Source organism: Pan paniscus, chromosome 18 (assembly GCF_029289425.2).
Source record: "Pan paniscus chromosome 18, NHGRI_mPanPan1-v2.0_pri, whole genome shotgun sequence".
In the NCBI taxonomy this organism is placed as follows: Eukaryota; Metazoa; Chordata; class Mammalia; order Primates; family Hominidae; genus Pan; species Pan paniscus.
In genome coordinates, this window is record NC_073267.2 from 20643322 (window position 1) to 20665162 (window position 21841).

Consider the following 21841-nt stretch of genomic DNA (forward strand, 5'->3'; position numbering starts at 1 on the left):
GTACTATAAGGGCTCAAAAGAGTCAAAACAGTAAGCATGACACTCAGGGCCCGGTGTGGTTGCTCACCCCTGTAATGCCAACAGTTTGGAAGGTGGATCACTTGAGCCCAGGAGTTTGAGACCAGCCTAGGCAACATGATGAAACACTATCTCTACAAAAAATACAAAAATTAGTCAGGCATGGTGGTGTGCCCCTGTAGTCCCCGCTACTCAGGAGGCCTCCCAGCTGCTCAGGAGGCTGAGGTGGGAGGACCGCTTGAGCCCAGGAGGTCAAGGCTGCAGTGAGCTATGATTGCACCACTGCACTGCAGCCTAGGTGACAGAGAAAGGCCCTGTGTGTGTGTGTGTGTGTGTGTGTGTGTGTATATATATATATATATATATATATATATATATGAATGAACGAAAGAAAGAAAGGAACAAAGACAGAAAGAAACAGACACTCAGCACCCCAGAGCACAAAGCGTGATAAGAAGTGCGATCCAGGATATATATTTTGGAAATGCTCTACCATGCTATGTGCCAAAGTCTGGAAAGTTCCCAAAAGACCACCAGACAGGGACTGGTAAACTAACCAAGGCAGGGACTCACCTGCCATCACCGTCATTGTCTATAAGCACGTGGGTGCTTATAGAAAAGACACATTGAGCAGGGCATGGGCGCAGGCACCTGTAATCTCAGCTACTCAGGAGGCTGAGGTGGGAGGATCCCTTGAGCCCAGGAGTTCAAGATTACTGTGAACTGTAATCTGTGCCACTACACACCAACCTGGGCGACAGGGCAAAACCCTGTCTCAAAAAGAAATCTTGTGCTCCATGGTCAGTTTGTACTGCTGCCCTGCCTGTTGCAGGCACAAGTCGAAGAGCAAGTCTGAGAGGAACCATAGTACTTCAACTTGCGGACACAATGATTGGGCCAGAGTGTGGTCATGTGACACTCAATGAACCAATCAAAGTCCTTCCCTTGCCTTTTAGAAACAGACTGGGAGATATTTACTGAGCACCTATTTTGAGGGACTTACAAGGTTTCCTTCCAGCTTTGAAATCCACGAACCTATAAAAATAATTCCATTTTTAATTCCTCACTTGGAAACAATGATTTGTTAAGCACTTATTGTATGCTAAGCAATATGCTCTATGCATTATCTTTCAACAATCTTACAAGATAGACAATATTTCTGTTTCCATTTTTTAAATAAGGAAAGGTTTCCCAGAAGTTAAACAATTTGCTTAAGGTCAAACAGCTAGAAAGTGCTCAAGTTTGAAGTTTCAATTTCTCTGACTCCAGAGTTCAGAGTCTTAATTAATGGCTAAACTGACTCTCATTGACATAATTATGCTCTGAGCCCATCACCAGTTCATTACAATTTCTTTGAAAATACCATTTTTAATGGCTGTAACTTCTTTTTTATCTTGTGGATGCTGTATAATTTAAGTAACTCCCAGTTGTTGAATAATTAGGACATTCACAATCTTTGCCATTATAATCAGCATTTTGTTCTAAATCTCAGTCAGCAAACTGCAGCTTGTGGGCCAGATTCACTTTGCTGCCTGTTTTGTTGGAACACAGCCACGTGCATTTATTCCCATAGCGTCTATGGTTGCTTTCAAGGCAAAGTGGAGTAGTTGCAACAGAAACCTTATGTCCCACAAAGCCTCAAATACTTACAATCTGACTATTTACAGAAAAGGTTTGCCAACCTCTGTTCTAAATATTTATCTACAATGCTGAGTCCATCCTTAGGATAAACATATAGAAAGAGAATCAAGGCCGCAAGTGGTGGCTCATACTTGCAATCCCAGCACTTTGGGAGGCCCAGGTGGGCAGATCGCTTGAGCCCAGGATCCTGGGCAACATGGCTAAACCCCATCTCTACAAAAAAAAAAAAAAAAAAAAAAATTACAAAAATTAGCTGGCATGCACCTGTAGTCCCAGCTACTTGGAAGGCCAAGGTGGTAGTATGGCTTGAGCCTGGGATATGGAGGTTGCAGTGAGCCTAGATTGTGCCACTGCTCTCCAGCCTGGGCAACAGAGCCAGACTCTGTCTCAAAAAAAAAAAAAAAAAAAAATAGAACCAGCCAGGTGCAGTGCTGCACACCATAGTCCCAGCTACCCTGGAAGCTGAGGCAGAAAGATCTCTTGAGCCCAGGAATCTAAATCCAGCCTGGGCAACATAGCAAGAACCCTACCTCTTAAAAATAAATAAATTAATTAAAAATTTAAAAGTAAGACCAGGTGCAGTGGCTCATGCCTATAATCCCAGCACTTTGGGAGGCCAAGGAGGGAGGATCACTTGAGGCCAGGAGTTTGAGGCCAGCCTGAGCAACATAGTGAGACCCTGTCTCCACACACAAAATATATATATATATATATAATTTTTTAAGATAATAAAAGTTTAAAAATATTAAATTTTTAAAATCGAGACAGGGTCTTTCTCTGTCATCCAGGCTGGAGTGCAATAGTGCAAACATGGCTCACTGCAGCCTTGACCTGCCAGGTTCAAATGATCCACCTGCCTCAGCTTCCTAAGTAGCTGGGATCACAGGCGAATGCCACCACATTTGGCTAATTTAAAAAAAAAATTGTAGAAACAGGGTACCACTATGTTGCCCAGGCTGGTCTTGAACTCCTGGGCTCAAGTAATCCTCCCGCCTTGGCCTCCCAAAGTGCTAGGATTACAGGCATGAGCCACTGCACCTGACCTTAATTTTTTTTAAAGAGAGTATCAAGTCAAATTACTTTTCAGAAAGTTGATTTCAAGCAACATTGCCACCAGCAGTTTGTTTAAAGGTTTCATATCCCAGGCCTGCCACCTTGGCCAGCCCTGGATGACATTATGCAAATAGAAATTGAGGTATTCCACTGTTTCAGGGGCCTCTGGGGATACAGCAGTGACCAAAATACACAAGTCATTGCCCTCATGGGGCTTGTAATCTATGAAAGGGGTGAGGAGATACAATAAACTGCTTGCCAAGTAAATATGTCATTTGTCAGATGGCAATCGGTGCTATGAAGAAAATCAAAGTGGTTGATTTTCCACCCAAGAAGGTGGAGTGGGGTGCTAGTTTACATAAGGAGTTCAGCATCTGTCACTGATACGATGACATTTGAGCAGAGAACTGAAGGAAGAGCATCCCAGGTGGAGGATAAAGCAAATACAGTGAACATGATATTTTCAAAATTCAGCAGGGAAAATCATTATTTTTAGCTCCATAGTAGAGCGGTGCTGGGGAGTATTGAGGTAACTTTGTCCAGCAGGTAAGTCCAAAGGTATTTCTGTTTGACTCTGAAGCCCCTTGTACTTGCAGCTGATTTGCTTCGAGATTAGGGTTTGCTAAAGCTAACACTAAAATTAGCTTTCGTTTCCTAAATAAACAGCAGCTGGCAGTACATTTGGGGGCGGAGAGCAGCCTGAATGAGCAGGGTAACAAGAAAAAAAATTGAGGCTTTCACATTTGCTAAGGAAGGAGAGATGCATATCAGTAACTGAGTCAGGTGATATATTCAAGCCTCCCTGGGTGATGGTGTCTTCCGAAACCATAACATGTTAAAATCTTCACTGTCATCAGAAATATTTTCCTTTCCCTCCTCCTCCTTCTTCATTCAATCACCAAATCCTGTAATATCTCCCTCAGAATGAGCACATGAGGCTGGGCACAGCGACTCATGCTTGTAATCCCAGCATTTTGGGAGGCCAAGGCAGGCATTAGGGCCAGGAGTTCCAGACCAGCCTGGGCAGCATGGTGAAACCACATCTCTACCAAAATATGTATATATATATATATATATATATATATATATATATATATATACAAAAATTAGCTTAGCTGTTCATGGTGGCACACACCTGTAGTCTCAGCTGCTTGGGAGTGATTCTAATAATAGCATCTACCTCTGTAGAAGAAAAAATTATTCAATGACACATGTTAAAATACGGTAAGGCAGACTATTCAGGACCATCATGATAGGTATAGGGAACACAGTAATGAAATTTTGCAATGGGAGAGAGATTGGGCTCAGTCTTAAATGGCTGGCCGGCTAAGTGGCTGACTGGGAGGCTGGGTGAGGGGTAGGCTGGGAGGCTGGCCGAGTGGCTGTCTTGGAGGCTTGCCAGCAGGCTGGCTGGCCCGCTGAGAGGCTGGTGGGCTGGCTGAGAAGCTGGTCGAGAGGCTAGTGGGCAGTCTTCCTGGCTGGGTGAGAGGCTGGCTGGCTGAGAGTCTGGCTGAGAGGCTAGCTGAGATGTCGGCTGGCTCCGTCTGGGTTGGATGAGGACACTTTGGAGGAGGGAGCAGGAATAAGGAAGATACCCTTACCACCTGCTATCCCCCAGAGCTGGGAGCACCCGGTGCTGAGGGTGGGAGGTGGCAGTGACCGGACACAGCTTATAGCACCCGGGTCCCTCCGTGCACCCTCGGATGCCAGGAACACCTTCCCTATGAGCGCTCCCCATGGCCCTACCGTGGTGGACTGCCGGCTGCAGTCTCTATCTTATCCTCAAAGGTTTTCTGTAGATCTAAAACTGTTCTAAAACAGAAAATTATGTGTGTGGGTAAGTAATTTCCTGGCTCAAAATAAAAGCTATTTTCATTGTGGTTAAGGGTAAGGTCACTGGATGGGAACCTGGTTTCCGATTATTTCCTGTGTGAGCTGGACCACATGCCACAACCTTTCTGAGCCTGTTTTCTCATCCATAAAATGAGGATATAAGACTAGAGCTTAGGTCTCAGGGCTGTGGCAAGAACAATTGCCTAGAGGCAGCCTATATTTCCATCGATAGGAGATGGATTAAATAAATTTTGACACATCTGTGCAGCAATTACCTCTATATGTAGATATATAGAAAATTATATTTATAGAAGGTTTATTATTATTATTATTATTAATATTTTGAGATGGAGTCTCTGTCGCACAGGCTGGAGTGCAGTGGCGCAATCTTGGCTCTCTGCAAGCTCCACCTACGGAGTTCACGCCATTCTCCTGCCTCAGCCTCCCGAGTAGCTGGGACTACAGGCGCCCGCCACCACACCGGCTAATTTTTTGTATTTTTGGTAGAGACGGGGTTTCACCATGTTAGCCAGCATGGTCTCGATCTCCTGACCTCGTGATCCGCCCGCCTCGGCCTCCCAAAGTGCTGGGATTACAGGTGTGAGCCACTGCGCCCAGCCTATAGAAGGTATATTATGAAGTGAAAAAGCAAGGTGGAAGCTAGACATAGTGGCTCATGCCTATAACCCCAGAATTTTTGGAGGCTGAGGCAGGAGGTTCGTCTGAGTCCAGGAGTTTAAGACCAGCCTGGGCAACATAGCAAGACACCCATCTCTACAAACAATAAAAAAGTAAAAATTAGCCAGGGGTGGTGGCACATGCTTGCAGTCCTGGCTACTCAGGAGTCTAAGGAAGGAGGATTGCTAAGCCCAGGAGTTCAAGGTTACAGTGAGCCATGCTCATGACACTGCACTCCAGCATGGGTGACAGAGTGAGACACTGTCTCAAAAACAAAACAAAACAAAACAAGATGCCAGGTAAGCCACCTTTGGGGTTAAAAAACCAAGAATATATGTGTATATGTTTGTAAATGCATCATACATCTCAGGACAAGGGCAGGGAAAATTTTACTGATTACCCCTTTTTTTTACTCCATAGACATATTACTAATACATGCTCAAATTTTAAAAAATGATCTTTAAGTCTGTGGCACAGAGGAAGTGTCAGGAAATGATGGCTATTTCTATTGTGAGACAATTCCTCCCTCTTCCCTTCCTTACTGGAGGCCACCTCCCCGCCCCCAGTCCCAGCCTGCAGGTCTGGAAAGGGATGGGTGGAACCCAGTTGTTCCACGTATGGAAGATGGAATGTGATGGAGGCGAGTGGTGACTGTGCAGTGACCTTAGAGAGAAGACCCAGCATTTCCTGCTGGCTGCACCTGGCACCTGGCACCTGGCCCTGACTTGGATCTGCACCTGAGCCAGGGAGACCTCAGTTTTTTCTTCCAGGAGCAGAAGAATGAACCAGGTTCCTGAAGGAGACTTCCCACTCCCAGAAGAGGAACAATTTCACAGGAATAGAAATTGGATAGTTCTTCAGGAAACAACAGTCTCTTAAATCTCCTGTTTGAAGGAATAGAAGACGACCATTTAGGAGGATGTCTTTGTTCTCAGGAGGTACCTAGAAAAGTAGCTGGGATTGAGGTAGGCTAAAAGATGTCTCCCGAAGATTTCAGACCCTAATCTAAAAAAAAAAAGTGTGAACATTACTATGTAGTGAAGAATTACTTTACTCACAGAGAGGTCTATCCCTTTGCCTCCAGCTCCTGGGGGGTGATCTCTAAGCCCCTGAGATGGCCTGCATGACAGGACATCTTTATTTACCTGGAGCCTTGGGTGACATCAGATAATTTAGCAATGTGATTTATGGTGGAGCTTTGAGAATTAGCCAACAAATGTATGATAATTTGTTGCAGCAGTCACAAGAAACGAATACAGGAATGCAGTTTCAAAAAGTCTGTAATTAACTCTCATACGGCTCAGAGAGAAGTAGGAAGAAGCAAGTCTGGTAAAATGTGAACAATTAGTGAACTTACATAAAAGGAATGTGGTTGTCTATTGTACTGTTCTTGCAAATTTTTGTTGGTTTGAAAATTTTCAGAATAAAAGATGGAGGAAGGAATAAAAATACTCATTTAAAACATTACAGTATAGGCCGGGTATGGCGGCTCATGCCTGTAATCAACATTTTGGGAGGCTGAGGCAAGAGGATCGTTTGAGGCCAGGAGTTTGAGACTAGCCTGGCCAACATGGCAAAACCCTGCCTCTACTAAACATGCGAAAATTATCTGGGTGCGATGGCGCACAACTGTAATCCGAGCTACTCAGGAGGCTGAGGCAGGAGAATCTCTTGAACCCAGGAGGTGGAGGTTGCAGTGAGCTGTGATCACACTACTGCACTCCAGCCTGGGTGACAGAGTGAGACCCTGTCTCTAACAATAATAAAAATAAAATAAAATGAAACAAAACAGCATGGAAAAGTCTAGCATCTTCAAATATTGCTGGAGTATTACTGCCAAGCCCAATGTAGTCAGAAGTAGGATTTGAACATTTAAATGCATCCTTTGCTGATTGGACAGAATGTAACCTTTAAAAATTATTTTCCTTCTTATACAAACAGCAGGGTTCCTTCTTCATCACTGAAGAATAAGATGGCATGCTTCAGACCACAGCGTCAATGCCCATGCCAGGTAGCTTCACTTTGTGGTTCCTGGGTGATGGCTCTGTGTTCCCATCCAAATCTCATATTGAATTGTAATCCCCAGTGTTGGAAGTGGGGCCTGGTGGGAGATGATTGGATCATGGGGGTGGTTTCTAATGGTTTATCATCATCCTTCTAGTGGTGTCTTGTGACAGAGTTCTCCTGAGATCTTCTTGTTTAAAAGTGTTTAGCACTTCCCCTAAGCCTCTCTCCTCCTCCTTCTCCTGCCATGCAGATGTGCCTGCTTCCCCTTTGCCTTCTGCCATGATTGTAAGTTTCCTGAGGCCTCCCCAGCCATGCATCCTGTACAGACTGTGGAACTGTGAGCCAATTAAACCTCTTTTCTTTATAAATTAGCCAGTCTCAGGTATGTCTTTATAGCAGTGTGAGAACAGATGAATACACTGGGCTTGTTTCTTGTGCTCAAAGGCCAAGTGTCATGGATATTAATTACCAAGTCACATGCTGGTCATAAACTTACATGATGTGCTCCCTGGAAACTAAGCTAGAAACTCACCAAGGAGGCTTTGGTGGCGTGGGGGTGCAGGTCAGGGGATCAAAGGAACTGATGAGAGGCACAGAGAATAGGAGACCTGGTTTCTTGCACTCTGCCCTCTATCACATTTCTGCTGGTGCTGAGGTTAATTGCACCACCTCTGGGAGTGATTTACTCAGGCTGTGATCCTGGCCCCCGCTCTGACTACTTGGTAGTTGGCAAATTATTTGACATCTTTGTGCCTAAGTGTCCTCATCTGTAAAATGGATGCGATAATAAGTGCTGTAATTTTTTAAAAAATAAATAAGGATAGGGTCTCGCTATGTTGCCCAGGTTGTTCTCAAATTCCTGGGCTCAAGCAATCCTCCTGCCTTGGCCTCCCAAAGTGCTGGGATTATAGGCATAAGCCACCATGCCCAACTGAGTAATATTTACTGCTGCATAACAAATTTACCCAAAATATAGCAATCTAAAACAACAAATAAGAATTTATTGTCTCTCACAGCTTCTATAGGTCAGGAATTCAGGAGCAGCTTAGCTTGGAGTTTCTGGCTCAGAAACTCAGGGTCTCTCATGAGTTTGCAGTTAAGATGTTGCAGGAGCTGCAGTCATCTGAAGGCTTGACTGGGGCTGGAGGACCTGCTTCCAAGGTGGCCCAGACACATGGCTGTTCCTCTGTTCCTCTACACACAGGCATCTCCACAGGGCTAACTGTGGGTCCTTACAAAATGACAGCTGGCTTCTCCCAGAATGGGTAACTCAAGAAAGAGAAAGAGGAAGGAAGCAGCAGCAGTGTCTTTTATAGCCTAGTCTTGGAAGTCACATGCCGTCATTTCTCTGTTTTCCTTTTTTTGAGACAAGGTCTCACTCTGTAGCCCAGGCTGGAGTGCAGTGGTACAATCACAGCTCACTGTAGCCTCAACCTCCTGAGGGCTCAAGAGATCCTCCTGCCTTAGCCTCCTGAGTAGCTGGGACTACAGATGTGTGCCATTGCCACCATGCCAGTTAATTTTTAATATTTTGCAGAGGTGGGGTCTTACTATATTGCTCAGGCTGACATACCATTATTTCTACAATATCTTATTGATTGCACATATTGGCCCTATTCACAGGGCATACACAGGAAGGTGAATACCAGGAGGGGAGGATCATTGAGAGACATTTTGAAGGCTGACTACCACAAGTATCTAACTCAAAGGGTTGCCATGGGGATTAAATGCGTTAGTATATGGAAAGAATCCTAGACCAAAGCTTATATACAGTAAATGCTTATAAATGTTAGTTTTTGTTATTATTGGCCCATAGCATAGCAGTTTCACTACAGATACTGTCATTTTTAAGGTAATAATCTTTCTGTCTTCGTTTGTTTGTTTTTATCTGTTACAGATTAAAATCAGCAATTATCTTTTTTTTTTCCTTTTTTGCCCATCTTCAATCTCAAAATCACCTATGGATTTTTGAGTTGAATGTTGTCTTTTAAAACAATTTTAAATGGTTTTGAACTTATGAAAATAATGCTTGTTGAAAAACTTGACAGAAATATGTATAACATGGCCAGGCACTGTGGCTCATGCTTATAATCCCAACACTTTGGGATCACTTGAGGTCAGGAGTTTGAGACCCAACTGGGCAACAGGGCAAAACCCCATCTCTACTAAAAATACAAAAATTACCCAGGCATGGTGGCACGTGCCTGCAATCTCAGCTATTCGGGGGGCTGAGGCAGGAGAATCGCTTGAACACAGGAGGTGGAGGTTACAGTGAGCTGAGATCGTGCCACTGTACTCCAGCCTGGGCAACAGACCAAAAATCCGTCTCAAAGAAAAGAAAAAAGACATATGTATAACATATGCTTGTTTTCAATAATACAGAAACAAGCAGAATAAAAAGTAGCATCCCTCTTCATACCTCTCTCATGCTTCTCTTCCCAGAGGTAACCACTTTTAAGTTTATATTCTTCTGACCACTTTGTCTTAAAAGACATGCTGTACTGGTATTAAATACATGGGATTATTGTGTTTATATGGGTCAGTGATTTAAGAATTGGTTGAACAGTTTATCTTGAAAATTATGCATGTTATAACAAGGCATTTAGATAATAGCCCCAAGCCCTACCTCACTCCTGCTGGCATGACCATCGTGAAATATTTTTTTTCTAGAGGGTAGGGGGATGTTTTCATATTTTGGGATATTACATAGGATGGAATAATGGAATTGTGATACAGCTGGATCTACAAATAGGCTGGTTGACTTCATTTCACATCTACAATGCAATATTGGAGAAAGGGTGTGAGCTCTGAATTGGAGACTGATCTGGATTTGAATGTTGGTTCTGATGCTTCCTAATGAGATGAGTTTAGGCAAGTTTTTCTTTGTTTGTCTGTCTGTATCTCTCAGTTTCCATATTTGCAGAGCCACCTCATGGATATGTTAAGTGAGGTCATGCATGATGTCAGGTGCAAAGTTGACTCCTAGCCTGAGGTGCTTAGTCCAGGTTAGCTCCCTTCCGTGGTCCAGGTTAGCACCTTTACTTTGCCCTAGGTTGGCTCCCTTTTCTTAGTTTTGGTTAGCACCGTTTCTTTGGTCTAGGTTAACACTCTTTTCTGCACCCCACTTCTGGAAAGACTGTGGGACTTCCCACAAGGGGGCGCAGGTACAAAGGGATTGCAGCCGGGAAGCAGAGCACAGTCCCTGCCCATGGAGGCTAAGGGGCCACCTTTGTATGTCTCTGCTGTGTGCAAACACCATCCTCTCAGGCGAGGGCACAATAAAATGATCTCAGTTATGAGTGCTCCAGGGGTTGGCCACAGCTCTGTTCTCCCTCTGGGGAGCCTGTCTTCTAGTTGCTATGCAATTTTCCGTCCTTCTCTTCCCAAAGGCACTGAGTGAAATCCCTTTTGTGACCAGGAGCTTTAGTTTTTACCAACTTTAAAGTAGATGATGTCGTACTTCCAGTGTTTTCTCTATCAGGTTAGCTGAAGAAATTTGGACAGAATCAAGGGCCACTCAAAAAATGCTTGCATGAACACAGTGTAACATGCTTATGAAACCGACCCAATAGATCGACAGACAGACTTCTTTTTTTTCTTTAAACATGGAAATTGACTCTTCTGGTTGTTTCGTTGTTGTTGTTTTTATTTCGTTTTGTTTTTGTTTTTGATGAAGTCTCATTCTGTTGACCAGGCTGGAGTGTGGGGGCACAATCTCGGCTCACTGCAACCTCTACCTCCTGGGTTCAAGCCATTCTCCTGTCTCAGCCTCCCAAGTAGCTGGGATTATAGGTGTGCGCCACCACGCCCAGCTAATTTTTGTATTTTAGGTAGAGATGGGGTTTCACCATGTTGGCCAGGCTGGTCTCGAACTCCTGACTTCAAGTGACCTGCCCACCTCAGCCTCCCAAAGTGCTGGGATTACAGGCATGAGCCACCATGTCTGGCCGCTTCTGGTCTTAAAGCTTGAAACTTACATTTGTTTTGTCTGAGTTCCTTCCTCAGAAAACATCTTCAGGCCTCTCAAAAAATAAAAAATAAATTAAAAAAAAAACTATCAAAGAACTGAAACTCACCAGATCACCACATCAGAACAATGAGGTATGGGACCCCTCATTTATCATGATTGCTTCCTTGCCCCTTCCTGTTTTCTTATACATTGTTACATTTCTTCCCTGTTATGTAAACCCCTAGATTTAGTCAGTCAGGGAGATGGATTTGAGCCCGAGCTCCCATCTCCTTGGCTGCAGCACCTGATTAAAGCCTTCTTCCTTGGCAGTAGTCATTGTCCCAGTCATTGGCTTTCTGTGTGGTGAGCAGCAGGACCAAGACTGAACCCCTGGTATTTTGGTAACACTTAGATTTTTAAAATTATTTTTAAAAATCAGTTATTGTTATGTTCCAGGTCTTACCTCATTCAATGCTCAGAACCACCCTATGAGATAGGTACTGTCATTATTATTATTTTGAGACATGGTCTCATTCTGTCATCCTGACTGGAGTGCAGTGGTGCAATCTCAGCTCACTGCAGCCTGGATCTCCAGGGCTCAAGTAATCCTTTCATCTCAGCCTCCCGAGTAGCTGGGACCACAGGTGCATGCCACCACACCCAGCTAAATTTTATATTTTTTGTAGGAATGGGGTCACACTGTGTCCGGAATTTATTCCTTCCAGTGGGTTCTTGGTCTCTCTGACTTCAAGAATGAAGCTGCGGACCCTTGCAGTGAGTGTTACATCTCTCAAAGATGGTGTGTCCAGAGTTTGTTCCTTCAGATGTTCAGATGTGTCCAGAGTTTCTTCCTTCCGGTGGGTTCGTGGTCTTGCTAACTTCAGGAGTGAAGCCGCAGACCTTCACAGTGAGTGTTATAGCCCTTAAAGGTGGCGTGTCCAGAGTTGTTTGTTCCTCCCGGTGGGTTCATGGTCTCATTGACTTCAGGAATGAAGCTGCAGACCCTCGTAGTGAGTGTTACAGCTTGTAAAGATAGTGCAGACCCATAGAGTGAGCAGCAGCAAGATTTATTGTGAAGAGTGAAAGAACAAAGCTTCCACAGTGTGGAAGGGGACCCGAGCAGGTTGCAGCTGCTGGCTGGGGTAGCCAGCTTTTATTCCCTTATTTGTCTGCACCCACGTCTTGCTGATTGGTCCATTTTACAGAGTGCTGATTGGTTCATTTTACAGAGTGCTGATTGATGCATTTACAATCCTTTAGCTAGACACAGAGCGCTGATCGGTGTGTTTTTACAGAGTGCTGATTGGTGCGTTTACAATCCTTTAACTAGACACAGAGTGCTTATTGGTGCATTTACAATCCTTTAGTTAGACACAGAGTGCTGATTGGTGCATTTTTACAGAGTGCTGATTGGTGCATTTACAATCCTTTAACTAGACACAGAGTGCTGATTGGTGCATTTTTATAGAGTGCTTATTGGTGCATTTACAATCCTTTAGCTAGACACAGAGCGCTGATTGGTGCATTTTTACAGAGTGCTGGTTGGTGCATTTACAATCCTCTAGCTAGACAGAAAAGTTCTCCAAGTCCCCACTCGACCCACAAGTCCAGCTGGCTCCACCTCTCAACATGATGTTGCCCAGGCTGGTCTTGAACTCCTGTACTTAAGTGATCCACTGGCCTCAGGCTCCCAAAGTGCTGGGATTACAGGTGTGAGCCACCAAACACAGCTGGTACTATTATTAGCCCAATTTGATGAGTGAAAAAAATAGAGACAACAGAGAGGGCTGACAACTTTCCCAACATCACACAGCCAGGAAATGCTGGAGGCAAGTTTCAAAGTCTTTTCTGTCCAAACTCCACAGCTTGCAGGTCTTAACTGCTGCATATGTAGACTTTCTGCTCGAGATAAAGACAACTGGACTTGGAATTAAAACACATGGTTGAATCACTGTTCTTTACCACTGAGTAAACTGATCATGGGAAAGTCCCCTGGTTTTATCCATTTCTTGATAAAAAACTGAAGTCTGGGGAGAGTATGAATTTTTTTGTTTTGTTTTAGAGACAGGGTCTCACTCTATTGCATAGGCTGGAGTGCAGTCGTGTGACCATAGCTCCCTGCAGCCTCTAACTCCTGGGCTCAAGTGATCTGAGTTGCTGGGGCTACAGGCATGTGCCACCATGCCTGGCTAATTTATTTGTTTTAGAGATGAGGTCTCAGTATGTTGCCCAGGCTGGTCTCAAACTTCTGGCCTTAAGCAATCCTCTCACTTCAGCCTCCCAAGTTGTTGGGATTACAGGGGCAATCTACCATGTCTGGGAAAAGTATGAATCTTAACTCCACTGAGAGCACTCTCACCGGGTTGTGTGTCATATCCAATAATGGGTGTGAAAGTGCTTGACAAACTGTAAAACAAGGTACACCCATATTAAGGGTGTGTTGACAAAGTTGAAGCTGATGATGATGATGGCCAGGAAACAATCAGTCAGGGACTATAGGGTTCTCATCAAATTTGGGGGTTGCTTTATTTTTTTCTCCTTTCTTACTTTTAGCCCCAGGGACCATATTCATTCAATAGATGTTGAATACCTACTCTGTGCCAGGCACCATCCTAGGCACTGGGGATTCAACAACAGAGAACAGAACAGAGCAAAGTCCCTGCCCTCTGGGAGCCCACATTGTAGAGACAAGACACACATGCATCTATAATGTGTCAGGCAGGGATGAGTGCTTTGGAAAATAATAAAGCAGAAGCCAGGTGTGGTGGCTCATGCCTGTAATTGCAGGCTCCCACCAAGGTGGGAGGATCACTTGAGGCCAGGAGTTCAAGACCAGCCTAGGCAACATAATGAGACCCTGTCTCCACTAAAAATTTTTAGAAGTTAGCCAGGCATAGTGGTGCACATCTGTAGTCCCAGCTACTCAGGAGGCTGAGGCAGGAGGATCACTTAAGGCCAGGAGGTCAAGGTTGCAGTGAGCTAGGATTGTGCCACAACACTCTAGCATGGGCAATTTCAGGGGTCCCTGAAGTCCCCTCCTTTTCCAGAATACCTAATGATTATTCCACCCCCTAATTAAAGAAACACCAGATAAAATTAGAAACCCAAACTCTGTTTGCGTGACTCGTTCTCACGAGCATGCACCCACTTCTCTCTTAAGTGCGGACTTTTGCTTTCCAATAAAAGTTTCTTGCTTTTCACTTCATTCTGACTCACCTGTGAATTCTTTCTTGTGACGATGTCAAGAATCTGGGGACCGGCTGTGGCTGGGGTCTCACTGGCATCCAGAAACCCTCCTGAGCCCTCTTGTGACACCAGGATTTGCCGACAGAGCAAATGTGAGGAGAGGCATCAGAATTTCTCTAAGACTTCTGAGCTGAGCAACCATCTAGAAGGCTGGAGCTGCTTTATTTGGTGGGGAATGTTAGGGAAACCAGCCCCACACCACCCAGTGGGTACCCTGAGTCTGGTGGAGACAAAGGAGTTAGAAAGAGACAGAATAAGCATTTAAAAGGCGGGTCCAGGGGACCAGAATGTCGGAGGCTTGCTCACGGCCCAGAGCTCTTGAGCTCTGCCAAATTTACTGGTTTACAAGCTCTTTGTTCTTAGGGCAGATGGGAGCGGGAGGAAGGGATGAGGAAAAGGATTAATCAGTGAAGGAGAACTCGTGAGTCATTCGATAAGATGTGTAGCAGTGGCGGTTTCTGTGAATTTCCTTGAGCAAAGGCGTGTGTCTAAACTACTTAAGATCTTTAGCTTATCAGGACTGAAATGGGTGGGAGCAGGTTTAAGGAGGAGCCAAGATGTTTGATTATACTCCACTGCTTCAAGGGAGTGTTGTCTCCCTGAGCAACCTGTGGAATGCTGCTGAGTGGTTATGCTCTTGGGGCATAAAGACATGAAAGCAATAAGGAGACTTTTCTCCCCAGAGGCTGCCCATGGCTTCCCATGGGTGTCTCACACAGGGGAGACCAACTCAACTGGCACCCCAGAAACACTTTCCCACATGTTCCCCTTTTTTGCCTCTATTGATTTTTTTTTATTAATAACTGCCATTGCTATCATGGCTCATTCATGGTGTCTGGTTTCTCTCCCAAGGCACCATCTGCATCTGTAGACTAAAAACAAGCAACATAAACAGACACAAACCAAAATAAAATTTGCAATTGTTGATCCACCTATGGTTTCAATCCACTTTAAAGGATTGGTATTAGAAAGGCCATCAGAGGCTCCAGCAAGAATATCAGCTCCAGGCAATAGGGTGAGATGAGCCTGAGATGCCTCAAAAACTTGTTTTTTCAGTTTAGCAATATCTAATGTTAAATTATCTTCTTTTCCTTGTAGGTGACATCTAATCGTCTCTCACTGGTGTTCAATGGCATTATAAGAGCTAGGAGTAAAACAAAAATCGGAAGTATTCCAGTCACATTGTTTTTGAATTCTATGCTCCAAGCTCATAATCCAATCTCCCATCCAAATTACTGTTTGACAGAGATCATTAATTTGATTTGCCAATTTTAGACCTATTTGGCTTTGGGAATTCCAAAGCTTAGAAGAATTTTTCTGCCAACTATCCACAAAGCCCACTGTTTGAATAGAAGAATGCAAAGCAACACCAGCAGCGGCAGCAGTAGCTGTGACAGCTATAAGGCCCATGATCACAGCTATTAAAGTAAATATGAATCTCTTTGATCTATTAAGTATTCCTTTTAGTACTTCTGTGATATTATGTATGGAGGGAGAGGCCTCCCAAGGTCTATTGAGGGAAACAGTTATTCAAACTCCTTGGGCCCTAACCAGTAAAATGCTATTATCTTTATTAAAGGTAGAATTAATGCAGGTAAAAAGATGACAGTTGAGGCATGATATGGTTTGAGAGTCAGTTAGGATATTAATTTTTCCCACTGCCAACATAAAAGGAGGTTTAACAAAACTCTGCAATGGGAATGTCTGATTAGAGGTCATGGCTACAACAAATCAAAGTTTTTTTTACTAAGGGTCTTTGTTTTATATTCTCCTTTCCAAATCCAAATTGGGGTTTGAGCCATCATTAATTTCCACAATTCTAGATGTTCTGGACTTATAATTGGATCAATCATTTTTGGGCTTGAAAGAGCCATACCGTTCTCCTCCCACTTAATAGGTTAATTTGTTTTAATTCTTCTATATAATTTTGGTGCATTATCTGGGTAGTTGTTTGCAAAAGGAGTCTCTCTACCATCTTCGCACTGTCCATTACAATTTACTGCAAAGCGCCCCATAGGGGCCCAATCAATGATGATTCCATAGGAATTACTTTGCAGTACAGCAGTGCTGTTTGCAATACAATCTTCCCAGTTTAGCACCTCTAGCTTTCCAGACCATTTAGTGGCCTTCCTAGGGCAGGGCTTCTTATTAGGTTTATATTTATTAATCTGGCGATGTGTCATAACATAGCCGTGCTCAAGGTATTTAATAGTGTCCAAAGATTGAAATGTTCTTCCACTGATTGCATGAATAGGGGCTTTTGATCCATTATTTGCAGGGACACAAGTCATCCAACTTTGTTTATCATAATTTAAACATCCTGCTGCCGGCCCCAGGCAGATGGAAGGAAAGTGATAACCAATGGAAGCATTCATTAACATTCCTTCCTCCTCTGGATGAGTAGGGCCTCGGTTATCTATTGGTCCAGGCATCCAGATACTATCATTAACATGGGGTCTAACCATGTAACAGGCCTAATCAGTGGTGGGAATGGAATGTAGGCCCAGTAAGTGTAATTTTGATCTGCCTCAGCTATGGGGAGACTCACTGCAGGGAGATTACCACCATCATAGCTACCATTAGATTACTGGTGGTCAGCAGCTTGTTCAGAGACCTCAGGTTCTCTTCTGCAATGTGAGCTAGTCTCTTCACCTGCCCCCAGGTCAGTGGAGTTGCTTGGCGAGTTTTACTGGTTTCCATCTGCTCAACAGAGATGTTCATCTGAGCCATCTGATGAACTGGGGGTGCAGGGATGTTCCGAGGTCTTTTCCTCTTCCTTGGATTCTGGCTCATGGCACAGCTTAAGATGTCTTGTGGGCACCCAGACAGGAAGCTGATTCTCTTCTGGTGAGATACAAGAAAACCCTTGACCCCATGTAATGATTTTGCCCTTTTCCCAGGTTTTGGTTCTGATGTCCTTCTACCACACATGTTTTCCTTCATAAGCATTTACTTTTCGCCTTGTCAAATGCTGCTCTGCTGCCATTGTAACCTGATCTCCAGACAAATTAAGAAAATGTAAAGTGATAAGAGCCAATTGTAGCTGCATATAAGGAGTAGCGTATTCTCTGGTTTCCCCCTCTGTCTTTTGTTTTTGTAATTGAGATTTTAAGGTTCGATTAGCCTGTTCAACAATGGCTTGACCTTGAGAATTATAGGGTATTCCAGTACTGTGCTCAATGTTCCACTGTTGAAGGAATGCCTGTGAAGATTTACTACAGTAGCCTGGGCCATTGTTTGTTTTAATCTTTTGTGGGATGCCCATGGCAGTGAAACAGGGAAGTAATGTCTTAATATGAGCAGCCGCCTCGCCTGTTTGGCAAATTGCCCATGCAAAATGAGAAAATGTATCTATAGTAACATGGACGTATGAAAGTTTCCCTAACAAAGGTACATGGGTTAGGTCCTTTTGCAACAACATATTGGGGGTTAATCCCTGTGGGTTAACACCAGTCCTTTCACGTGGCAGTTGTACTACCTGGCACTGAGGGCAATGTTGCACAATGCCCTTTGCCTGTCTCCAAGTAATTTGTTATTTTTGTTTAAGTCCTGCTGCATTAACGTGTTAGGGAGTGAAAATCTTGTACATTAGTAAGCACAGTGGAAATTAATAAATCAGCTTGATCATTAGCCCTTACAAGGGGCCCAGGAAGATTAGTGTGTGCTCAAATGTGTGTAATATAGAAAGGAAAACGGTGATCATGCACTGCCTTTTGTAAAGAAGAAAACAGCTGATAGAGTTGTTCATCCACCGGATATTTAATGAGTGCAGTTTCTATGTGTTGAGTGGCTTGAACAACATAAGCTGAATCAAAGACAATATTTACAGGTTGCTTAAAGTTTTCGAACACACCTATAACTGCCTGTAATTCAGCCTTCTGTGCCGATTGAAAGTCAGTTTGAATAATTCTGTTTTAGGTCCTACGTAAGCTGCTTTTCCATTACTAGAGCCATCTGTAAACACAGTCACTGCTCCTTCCAATGGAGCACTACAGGTAATTTTTGGAAGGACCCATGTTAGCTTTAAAAACTGAAAAATTTTGTTTTTTGGATAATGATTGTCAAGAACTCCAATGAAGCCAGCTAAATTTATTTGCCAATTGACCGAATTAACAAAGGCTTGCCAAATCTGATTTTTATTCATTGGAATTATAATCTTATCTGGATCTGAGCCACAAAGTTTAACAACTCTAAGGCAAGCTTGCTCAGTCAAGATTGCCATCTGATCCAAGTATACTGTGAGTGTTCTAACAGTATTGTGAGGCAGAAAAGACCATTCAACTAAGTCCTCCCTCTGAGCTATAACCCCTGTAGGAGAATGGAGAGTAGGGAACACAATGAACTGTAATGGTAAACTTGACTTTATTCTATTAACCTGGGCCTGTTGTATTTTTTCTTCAATTATTTGTAATTCTTTGTCAGCCTCAGGAGTCAGTTATCATTTACTATTGAGAGCAGGGTCTCCTCTTAAAATAGAGAACAGATTAGACATAACATAGGTAGGGATTCCCAAAGTAGGTCAAATTCAACTGATATCCCCTAATAATTTTTGAAAATCATTTAGTTTTCAGAGAGTCTTTTCGAATTTGAACCTTTTGGGGTTTAATTGCCCTTTCCTGAACCTGCATTTCCAAATATTGGAAAGGAGTGGCCGTTTGAATTTTATCTGGTGCTATGAGCAATCCAGCATTGGCTAGCACCTCCTGTAAATATGAATAACACTGGATAAGTTGGTCTCGATTTTCAGCCGCACACAATATGTCATCCATATAATGAATGACATATGAATCGGGAAACTGATCTCTCACAGGTTGAACATCCTTCCCCGCAAAAGTTTGACAAATAGTAGGACTATTCAACATACCCTGCGGCAAGACTTTCCAATGAGATCTGGCTGCTGGTTCCTTGTTGTTCATAGCAGGAATAGTAAAAGCAAATTTCTCAAAATTGGACTCTGCTAGAGGAATATTAAAAAAGCAATCCTTCAAATCTATAATTATTAATGGCCAGTCTCTAGGAATCATGGTGGGTGATGGAAGCCCTGGCTGCAGGGCCCCCATCAGCTGGATGACTGCATTGACCGCTCATAAGTCGGTTAGCATGAACCATCTGCTGGATATTTTCTTTATTACAAACACTAGCGAATTCCATGGAGGAAATGTGGGCTCAATGTTTCCTTTGTTTAATTGCTCTTTGACTAATTCCTGTAAGGCCCCCAATTTTTCCTGAGAAAGTGGCCCCTGCTCAACCCAAACAGGATTTTGGGTCTTCCATTTTAAGGGAATAGAACTTGGAGACTCAACAGTGACCAGCCCTAAAAATGGTAACCTAATCCTTTTCAGTCATTTTTTACAGTAACCTGTATGGGTTCAATAATGCCAGCCCCCTGTCTTCCTAGGCCTTTTCTGGGAACATAGCCCATGTTTGACATTATTTTTTGACTAGCTTGACTGAACTGGGGAGAAGGGATTGAAATTTCTGTGCCCCATTGCTGAAGCAGATCTCTCCCCCATAAGTTATCAAGAATGGGCATAATTAGAGGTTGTAGTGTGCCTTCCTGTTCTTCTGGACCAAGACATGGTAAGATAAAAGTACTTTGGAAAACTTCTGAAGCAATTCTGACCCCAACAAGACCTACTGGGGCCTTTGGTTTGGGCCAGTTTTTTGGCCATTGATAAAGAGCTATGATCGACACGTCTGCTTCTGTGTCCACCAGACCCTCAAATTGTTTTCCTTGAATAGTAACCATACAAATAGGTCTATTGTCAGAGACTTGATGTACCCAATAGGTAGCATTGCCTGCTGAATTTGTGTTCCAAATCCTCCTGTTCTTTTTTCTGAGCTTTCTCCTAACTTAACATATGGTAAAAGCAACAGTTGAGCTATTCTGTCACCTTGATTAGCACTCCAGGGAACAGTGGAGGAGATAACAATTTGAATTTCTCCCTGGCAATCAGAGTCCACTACTCCAGTATGTACTTGAATTCCCTTTAAGTTTAAGCTGGACCTTCCCAGTATAAGTCCCACCATGCCATTTCACAATGGGCCATAAACTCCCATTGGGACCTTCCTAGGAGGCTCCCCAGGAAGGAGGGATATGGCTTTGGTACAGCATAAATCTACTGCCCCACTTTTAGCTGTGGAGGGGGACAATTGCTGTACATTCATACAGGGATAGACTGGGCTGAGGACACTCCGTTTGGAGTTGGGGACATCCCATCCTGAATTGGGAATGCCCCATTTTGAATCGGGGCCCAGGGCTGGCCCTTCTGTCCGTTTCCTGGCAAGTTCTGTCTGTCTGCTGTCATCAAACTTTGAATGACATTGATTAGCACAGTCTTTTCCTTTTTTACTTCTAGGAAAGGTACTTGGTTCCCTGCTTTTTCCTCCTGAGTTTTGCCTTTTTTGGCTCTTTGTACACTCTCTTTTTGTATGTCCTATCTGTCCACAATTATAGCAAGATCCAGGGCATGCTCATATGTTTTTTGTTACCCTTAGTCCAGCCATTCCTTGAGCAAGGAGGCTGGCCTTATATAAGTGCCCCCCAATGCCATCACAGGCTTTAATGTATACTCTTAAAGTTTTTTCCTCATTTAGATCTGCCTTTCCCTTAATAGGTCTAATTGCTGCCTGACATTCTGTATTAACATTTTCATAAGCAAGTAGCTGAACGATCACTTTCCTGGCATGAGAATACAAAATAGCCTTTTGAGCTACATCTTGCAAATGAATGATAAAATCTGGATAAGGCTCCCTTCGACCCTGTCAAACTGAGTTAAAAGAAGGATAAGTAATACCAGGGTAGTGAATTTTTTCCCAGGCTCTTAGGCATATAGTTCTGAGCTGATCAACAGCCTCATCGCCCATTACCATCTGTTTATTTAGAGTACCCCATGCCTGTCCAATTCCAAGCAATTGATCAGATGTGATATTAATGAAAGTTTGGGCTTGAGCATTTCTGCCTGCCTGATTTATTGCTTCATCCATCCACCAGGTTTTAAATTGGAGAAATTGAGAGGGGGCAGGGTGGATCAGGCTAATGTCTCCCAATCCATAGGTATTAAATGCTGGTTATAAGCCACAGATTGTAACAAGGAATGAACATAAGGAGAATTTGGCCCATATTGTCCAACTGCTTGCATTAAGTCTTTTAATATTTTAAAAGGAAATGGCTCCCAGCATGCTTGAGCATGTTCTCCAGGCTCTTCAGCTGGCGAAATAATTACCAGAAACTGCCAAGCATCCAAATCCCCCATTTCTCATGCCTGGCGAATGGATGCCTGGATTGTCCCTGCGCCATAATATGTATTTGGGCCGGTTCACAGCATTCCTCTACCATAATTAACAGGTGGACCAACCTGGATCATTCCCTCACTGTAACTGGCTGTTGGGCAAGACTGAAGCTTCCCTTTGCCA

The 21841-nt window shown here is 43.6% G+C and overlaps 1 long non-coding RNA gene across 1 annotated transcript in view; it reads right to left on the reverse strand.

Moving 5' to 3' along the window:
• The window catches only part of LOC134729419 (uncharacterized), a 41808-nt gene extending 27056 nt beyond the window's left edge, over window positions 1–14752 (reverse strand). Inside the window, exon 1 of the long non-coding RNA XR_010110513.1 lies at window positions 14396–14752. This is a non-coding gene — a long non-coding RNA (uncharacterized LOC134729419). The remainder of the gene's footprint in view (window positions 1–14395) is intronic.
• Between the last annotated feature and the right edge of the window lie 7089 nt (window positions 14753–21841).